Genomic DNA, 8,755 nt, shown 5'->3' with positions numbered 1-8,755 from the left:
CTGGAAAAAATGCTCCAGCAGGTCTCTGGTTGGGGAGTGGGGTTAGGGGGATTTCTTTTGTGTAAAATAGTTTGTAAAATTTAAGTTTTGTATAAGTATATGCAAAAAATGACTCACACACACCATCTGCCTTCAAGTTTAAGATCTGATTGGAGAGAGAGACGTATTGTATACAACTAACTAGAAATATGAGGCAAAATATGGCAGGTGCCCTTGAAGAAAGTGGGCTATCATGTTGAGTGCTTATTAGATACCAAGGTACATGTTGGGTCATTTACATAATTTCATTTCATCATCATAATGATCCTCTGAGGTAGATGCTATCTGTCTCCATTTTTTAGATGAAAAAGCTGAAGTTGAGTGATGAACCAAAGTCACATGACTAATAAGGGGAAGAGCCAGAATTTGAACTCTGGTCTTTCTGATTTCAAAGCTTATATTCTTTCCAGTCTACCACACTGCATCCCATAGATGTTGGGTCACATGGTCTGGACTGGGTAGGACTGAAGAAGGTGAATATTTTATACTTATCTTTGGCTCTTTGAATGGGGCAGGTGCATTTACATATAACACACAAGGGAACAGGCAAAGGTCCCCTATCTGTACTACACAAACTAGCCTATGGCTTAGCCTGCTCTATATGGTTCCTGGCCATCCATACGTGCTCATGTTCTTGGCTTTGGGCTCCGGTCATTCCTTGCTTTCTTGATGTAGTTTGGCTCTGCTTTTCTGGTTTGCCAACCTCTGCTTGCCTCACTTGACTCTCCAGTTTGCTCTTCCTCATTGGATTGGCTCACTTGCCAATGAGACATTCCTCCCACCGGCTTCAGCCCCAGGTACCCACACCTGCTAGGCAAGCTCCCTTGTCTTCAAACCAGGAGAGGAGGATTGAACAGGCATAGGTCAGAAATCTAGACCATCCCTGGGAGTGGCATGAAAGAATCATGTGCTTAGGGGACCAAGCCAGGAATTCAGCACCAGGGCAGTAAAGCAGGAATGTGTTTGAGAATGAAGTTTAAGTTAAGCTTTGAAGGATGGGGAGGTAAATAACAGGGTAAATCTAAATCCTATGGGTGTAACCTGGCCTGGAAACCAGTTGGGCATTGGGCACTGAGGAAAGAAGGAATGCAAATGCTTGATGTTAAGTGAATACTTCTGAGGTTTGGAGTTTTATTGCCTAATTATTGGAGCCTGCTTCTGCTTGGGCTTTCCCTGTAATATGTGGTGGTGTCAGGCAATGAGATCTAAGCAAAGTCCTGTGGGAACCTTGAGGAAAGATTCAGTTCTGACTGAGGAGCTGAGGAAAGGTCCACAGAGGATGTGGGATTTGAAGTAGGCGTTGAAGGATAAGTATGGTTGCCAGTGGTGGTGGGTGGGGGTGCATTTTAGCAGAGGAAACATTATAAGCAAAGACATAGAGGTATCAAGGTTCATATATGACACGTATTTTCACTGAACACCAAGCAGTTGTAGTGTGGCTGGAATATAGTGTGTATTGGGGGGGTGAGGCTCAGTAAAAGATGAGGTTAGAGAGGCAGAGGTGGGAGAACCACAGAGGGCCTTACATATGTGGGCTTAGAATGTTGAACTTGAATCTAAGCAATGGAGAATCATTGAAGGCTTTAAAAAATATACAGAAATATTGACATCCTGGAGTAATGTACATACAGCTCGATGAATGTTAACACATGTAGAAATGTATGTAACCACCACTACAAGCAGGACACAGAACAATTTCAGTATCTCTGAAAAATTCCCTCATACTGCCCCTTTGTAGTCACACTCTCCCCAGCACCCCTAACCCCTGGCAACCACTGATCTGTTCTCTGTCCCTATACTTTGTCTTTCTGAGAATGTCATATGAATGGAATCATTCAGTACATAACCTCTTGAAGGTTTTTGAGCAGAGTTGTGACATAGGGGTATTTCAGGAAGATCATTTTGGTGTTTGTGTGAAGGATGGATTAGAGTAGGGCAAAACTAGAAGCCAGGAGACCAGCTGCAGGAGTTCAAACCAGAGATGACCATTCCTTTGGCACATGTGGTACATATTCATTAAAAGGCTGATTGAAGTTAATGAAATCGCTGTGGGAAGAAAGGGCACTAAACTAGGTCATGTTTGTATATCTATAATGTTTTGATATACTTTAGTATGATTACCCAGAGGATATAATAGTACACACACACAAACAAGAGAAAATCAGGCCATGAAAGAACACATACAATATAGTCCAAATGTCTTTTTTTTTTTAAGACATGCATATGTATTCATAGAAAAATGTCTGGAAGAAAAAAAATGTCTGAAAGGTGTAAAATGTACACTAAGACCTTAATTTGTTATTTCTCCATGGTGGAATTAGAGGTGAGAATTTTATTTATAATATTCATTTATATATATTTATATACAGTTTATATATTATAAAGTTTAAAACATAACATTTCCAAAAGCCATGTCCTCCTGCTCCTCCACCCCCCTGATGACTTGAGAATAGGTAGAAGAATAGGTAGGGTTAAACTTTCTATTATGAAAATGTTCAAACATACATAAGAGGAAATAATATAATGTATTACTATGTACCATCACCCAGCTTCAACAATTATCATTTTACCATTATTATTTCATCTAGCCTCCAATCATTTTTTCAACTGGCTGGAGGATTTTATTTTGTTATTATTTTATTGAAGTATAATTAATATACAGTGTTCTATTAGTTTCAACATTTCTATACATTACTCAGTGCTCATCACAATAAGTGAGCTCTAAATCACCTTTATTTCACCCCTTCCCCCACCAAGCTCCCTTCCGGCAATCACCAGTTTGTTCTCTGTATTTAAGTCTGGGTTTTTTTTTTGTTTTGTTTTGTTTTTGTCTTTTTGTTTTCTTAAATTTCACATATGAGTGAAACCATATGGTATTTGTCTTTCTCTAATATTTCACTTAGCATTATAGCCTTTAGATCTATCCATGTTGTTAACAAATGACAAGATGTCATCTTTTTTTGTAGCCGAGTAATATTCCATTGCATATATATACCACATCTTCTTTATCCATTCATCTGTGGATGGACACTTGGGTTACTTCCATATCTTGGCTATTGTAAATAACACTGCAATAAACATAGGAATGAATATATCTTTTCAAATTACTTTTTTGTTTTCTTTGGGTAAATACCTGTAGTGGGATTACTGGATCATATGGTAATTCTATTTTTTATTTTTTCAGGAACCTTCATACTCTTTTTCACAGTGGATACACCAATTTGGCTGGAGGATTTTAAAGAAAATTTTACAGTAATTACTTTGGCATGCAATCTAAAACAGATAAGGACATCAAAAAATACACATAATCACTATGCCATCATCATATTCAACAAACTTAACAATAATTCGTTAATTCTCAGTTCATATTCAAATTTTCTCAATTGTTTTCAAGATATCTTTCTGCCTTTGATTTGTTCAGCTCAGGATCCAAACAAGATCCACTTGGTTAATAGATTTCTTAAGCCTCTCTTATTTTATAATAGTCTATCTTCCCTTCTTTTATGTCACTGAGTTTTTGAAGAAACTGGGTCTTTTTTCTGTAGACTCTCCTTCACTCTGCATTTGGCCAGTTGCTCCTGTATGATATTGTATAACTTGCTCTTCTGCCCCCTGTATTTCCTATGACCCAATAGTTAGATCTAGAGGTTTGAATAGATTCAGTGTCAATTTTTAGGCAAGAATACCTGATGGATGGTGTTATTTACTTCCTACTGCCTTACATGGCATTATGTCTACATAATCTCATTTTGATTGATGCTAAAAATTGGTGGGTAGGGTTCAGACAATACCAGCTTATCTCCCCATTCTAAAGATCTCCATCAACCCTTTACCTAATAGTCATTACCTAGATCCATTATTTTATTATGGAATTGCAAAATGGTGATTTTTCTAATGCTAACATTTCTTCTGCATTTATTAGCTGGAATTTTTCTATAAATAAGAGTTTCCTGTCATCAGCTATTGCTTACTTTGAGACACAATTTATACAGGAAAGATAGGATAAATGCTGCATTTCCCCCTCTTTATCAGCTTTCTGAGTAATGAGTTGATGCCTTAATAACCTCCAATAGTGACCAACAATGGTTTTTTGCTTTTAGCATCATTATGATTTCATATATTTTATATTTTGATGTGCTTCAATCCAATGCAGTCATTTTTTGTTTAAGAAATTTTTTATTTTATGTTTACAGAAAATTGCAAAGATAATACAGTGTTCTCATATACTCCTGACTCATTTTCCCCTATTGTTAACATCTTACATTGCTGTCGTTACGGAACCAGGCTGGAACACTGGCGGAAAAACCAAGTGGCACTCGGAGATCTTGGTGGATTGGAGATTTATTTTACACCGGCAGGCTCAGAGGAGACAGCTCTGAGGTTTTTCAAAGGTCTGAGACCGGAATGCAAGTGGGGAGGGTAATTTATAGCCGACAGCCTCCATATCTGTGGGGGTTTTCGCGCACAGCAAACAAAGGAAGAAGAAACTGGAGGAGGGGTCTCTAAGCTAGAGACCAGTGTTTGTTTTAGTCCAATCAGCCATCTTTGGTGTACTTTATCCACTTCTCCAACACTATAATATATTTGTCACAACTGGGAAACCAATATTGGTACATTGTTATTCATTAAACTCCATAGTTTATTCAGATTTCACTAGCTTTTCCCTAATGCCCTTTTTCTGTCCCAGGATCCTATCCAGGATACCACATCATATTTAACTGTCCCACCTCCTTAGCCTTCCTGGGTTTATGATAGTTTAGCCCTGGGCTTTTCTTTGTTGGGAGGATTTAGATTACTGACTCAATAACTTTACTTGTTATAGGTATGTTCATATTTCTTATAGCATTTTGAGTCAGTTTTGGTAGTTTGTGTATTTCTAGGACCTTGTCAATTTCAAATATGTTATCTAATTTTTTGCATACAATTGCTCGTTGAATTCTCTTATAATTCAATTTTCTGCACAGTTGGTTATAATGTCCCCACTTTAATTTGTGATTTTAGTGATTTGAATCCTCTTTCTTTGTTTTTTGTCAGTCTAGCCTGAGGGTTTGGCAATTTTGTTGTTGTTTTCAAGGAACAAAGTTTTCATCTTGTTGATCCCCTTCATTGTTTTTCTGTTCTCTATTTTGCTTGTTTTCACTCTAATCATTTCCTTCCTTCTACTAACTTGGGTTTAGCTTGCTCTTATTTTTCTAGTTCATAAAGGGATAAAGTTAGGGTATTGATTTAGGGTTTTCTTTTTTATGTAATTATTTACAGCTATAATTCTACCTCTTGGCATTGCTTTTGATGCATTGCATAAGTTTTGGTATATTACATTTTTATTTTCATTTGTCTCAAAGTATTTTATAATTTCACTTGTAATTTCTCTTTGACCCACTGGTTGTTTAAGAGTGTGTTGTTTAGTGGTACCTGGGTGGCTCAGTTAAGCATCTGACTCTTGATTTCAGCTCAGGTCATGATCTTACAGTTGCCCTGCATTCTGTAAGATTCTCTCTCTCTCTTTCTCTCTGCCCCTACCCAGCTCTCACGCTCTCTCTCTGTTTCTTTCAAAATAAATAAACAAACTTAAAAAAAAGAGTGTGTTGTTAAATAAGATGTTTTGTATGATTTCAGTCATTTTAAATTTATTAAGACTTGTTTTGTGGCCTACCATGGTCTACTCTGATAAATGTGTACTTGAGAAGAATGTGTATTCTGCTATCATTGAGTAGATGTTCTATATATTTCTCATAGATTTAGTTGGTTTATAATATTGTTCTAGTCCTCTATTTCCTTATTTATCTCCTGTCTAGTTGTTGTAGCCATTATTAAGAATATTGCAATTTCCAACTATTATTGTGGAACTGTTTATTTTTTCTTTCTCCATCATGATAGTTTTTGCTTCACATATTTTGGGGGATCTGTTGTTAGTGCATATAAGTTTATAATTTTTATATCTTCTATATGGGTTAACCATTTTGTTAATATGTAATGTTGTTCTTTGTGTCTTGTAGAAATTGTTGTCTTAAAGTCTTTTTTGTCTAATATTCGTATAGCCTTCCCAGCTCTCATTTTGTAATTATTGGGGTGGAATACCTTTTTCCACCCATTTTATTTCAACCTATTTGTGTCTTCTAGTTTAAAGTGAGTCTCTTGTAAACAACATATAGTTGGAACACGTTTTTTTATCCACTCTGCCAATCCCTACATTTTCATTGGTGAGTGTATTCCGTTTACTTCATGGATATTGTCTTTGATATTTTGTAGTGTACCAATATGATTTTCTTCTCATTTCTTTTTCTGTATTTTGTTTTTAGGTTTTTTTATTAGTGGTTATCCTGGAATTACAATTACCTTAACTTTATAACAAACAAGTTTGCATTAATACTGTTAGTTTCAATAGTACACAAAAACTCTGCCCCTATACAGCTCCATCATGCCCTCTTTATGTTGTTGTTGTCACAATTATATCTCTATACATTATTTTTTACTTAACATAGATTTATAATTATTGTCTTATGCATTTGCATTTTAAGTAACATAGGAAAAAAGAAGTCCAATATCTGAATAGTAGGTGTTCTAGTCAGGGGCGCTTGGGTGGCTCAGTCAGTTAAGTGTTCAACTCTTCATATCAGCTCAGTTCGTGATCTCGCAATTGTGAGATCGAGCCCGATGTCAGGCTCCACACTGAGCATGGAACCTGCTTAGGAGTCTTTCTCTCCCTCTCTGTCTGCTCCTCCCCTGCTCTGTCTCTCAAAATAAATAAATAAACTTAAAAAAATAGGTGTTCTTGGGGCGCCTGGGTGGCTCAGTCGGTTAAGCGGCCGACTTCGGCTCAGGTCATGATCTCACGGTCTGTGAGTTCGAGCCCCGCGTCGGGCTCTGTGCTGACGGCTCAGAGCCTGGAGCCTGTTTCAGATTCTGTGTCTCCCTCTCTCTGACCCTCCCCTGTTCATGCTGTCTCTCCCTGTCTCAAAAATAAATTTAAAAAAATGTTAAAAAAATAGGTGTTCTAATCATAGAAGAAGGGAACATGAAAGGAATGAAGTTTTTAATATATTAATTCAAGAAATTTCCTCAAAACTGAAGGCATAAGTTTTCAGGATGAAAGATCCCATGAGCAATGAAAATGGACCCACACCAAGACACATCTTCATAAAATTTGTGCATACTGGGTTAAAAAGAAGATCCTACAAGCTCCCAGAGGTAAAAACAGGTCATATATAATGGATCACGAATCAGAATGCCTTTGGATTTCTCAATATTAAAAATGTAAACTAGGAGATAATTAGAAGTGCCTTCAAAATTTTGAAGAATAATTATTTTCAACCGAGAGTTCTGTACCAGCCAAGCTGTCAATCAAGTGTGAGGACAGAATAAAGACATTTTCAAACAAGCAAAGTGTCAAAAATGTAATCCTCAAACACCTCTTGGTAAAAACAAGAGTTATTTTTTTTTAATGTTTACTTATTTTTGAGAGAGAGACAGAGTGTGAGTGGGAGAGGGGCAGAGACAGAGGGAGACACAGAATCTGAAGCAGGCTCCAGGCTTTGAGCTGTCAGCACAGACCCCAATGTGGGGCTCAAACCCATGAACCGCAAGATCATGACCTGAGCCAAAGTCGAATGCTTAACCAACTAAGCCACTCAGGTGCCCCTAAAACAAGAGTTTAAAACCAAGGAAGAGGAAAGTTTTGGTTTACTGTGGAAAGGATCCACTATAAGAAAGAGGCAAAAGGGAAGATGCAGAATGATGGTTCCAGGATGACAGCTGCACACCAGGAAGAAATAGAGGGCAGCATGCTCACACAGGTTAGAAAGTATCAGAAGAGATATCTTCAAGATACCTGATACACCTAAACACATGGAGAGGAGATGGAAGCAACTGATGAAGAATTTAAAATTGAACTTCTGCTAAGTAAATAGAAAATTATTTAAAGAAAAAAACACAAAGTATATATTAGCTCCAGGAAAAACAATAAGTTGTGTAAGGAAAGTTACTTGTGATATTTCGTAGCTCAGCTGTGAATAGTGTTTACTTTGTTTATTTGGCCACTATACTATAATGACTGAATAGTGGTCCAACCGAAATTATGATACGCCTATCTATATTGGAAGAATGTAGGAATAGGAAGGGTCTTTGGGTGAGATGGGGGGCAGGGTGTGGGTAGGTATGTCAATAGACAATGTCAAAAACTTAAAAGAAGTAGCAATAAAATAATGTTATTTAGAGAACCAAGATAAGTACCAAAAGAGTCAGCTAAAACAGTTGAGAGTTCTTGCCCCCCTTAGAAGTGGGAAATTATGGGGATTTGTTTCAATAACAAATTGTTATTCATAAATTGTTTTCATAACAAAACTTATAGAAATATTTAACTCTGTAAATTATGATAATGTATCACTTTGATAAAAATAAAAATATGAGAGCAATGCATGCTCATAAAATTTTAGAAAACTCGGAAGTGTAAAAATAAAGTCACAAAGAAACTTATCTTTTTTTTTAATATTAAGGGTTTGGTAGAATCTTGTTTTTTAATGTTTATTTTTGAGAGAGGGAGACAGAGCATGTTGGGGGGGGAGGGGCAGAGAGAGGGAGAGACACAGAATTCCAAGCAGGCTCCGGGCTCTGAGCTATCAGCACAGAGCCCGACGCGGGGCTCAAACTCACAAACTGTGAGATCATGACCTGAGCCACCCAGCTGCCCCAGAAACTCATTTATAAATAGCCACACTTA

At 37.1% G+C, this 8,755-nt stretch overlaps 1 long non-coding RNA gene across 1 annotated transcript; it reads left to right on the top strand.

The window, feature by feature from the left end:
* The first annotated feature begins 2,901 nt into the window (after nt 1-2,901).
* LOC131502614 (uncharacterized) lies at nt 2,902-8,511 on the top strand. The gene is made up of 2 exons (XR_009257094.1): nt 2,902-6,805; nt 7,029-8,511. It is a non-coding gene; the product is annotated as an uncharacterized LOC131502614 (long non-coding RNA).
* Nucleotides 8,512-8,755: the final 244 nt, after the last annotated feature.

Source organism: Neofelis nebulosa, chromosome X (genome assembly GCF_028018385.1).
Source record: "Neofelis nebulosa isolate mNeoNeb1 chromosome X, mNeoNeb1.pri, whole genome shotgun sequence".
In the NCBI taxonomy this organism is placed as follows: domain Eukaryota; kingdom Metazoa; phylum Chordata; class Mammalia; order Carnivora; family Felidae; genus Neofelis; species Neofelis nebulosa.
Note: the sequence above shows the minus strand (reverse complement) of the source record. Positions and strands in the feature narration are given on the sequence as shown.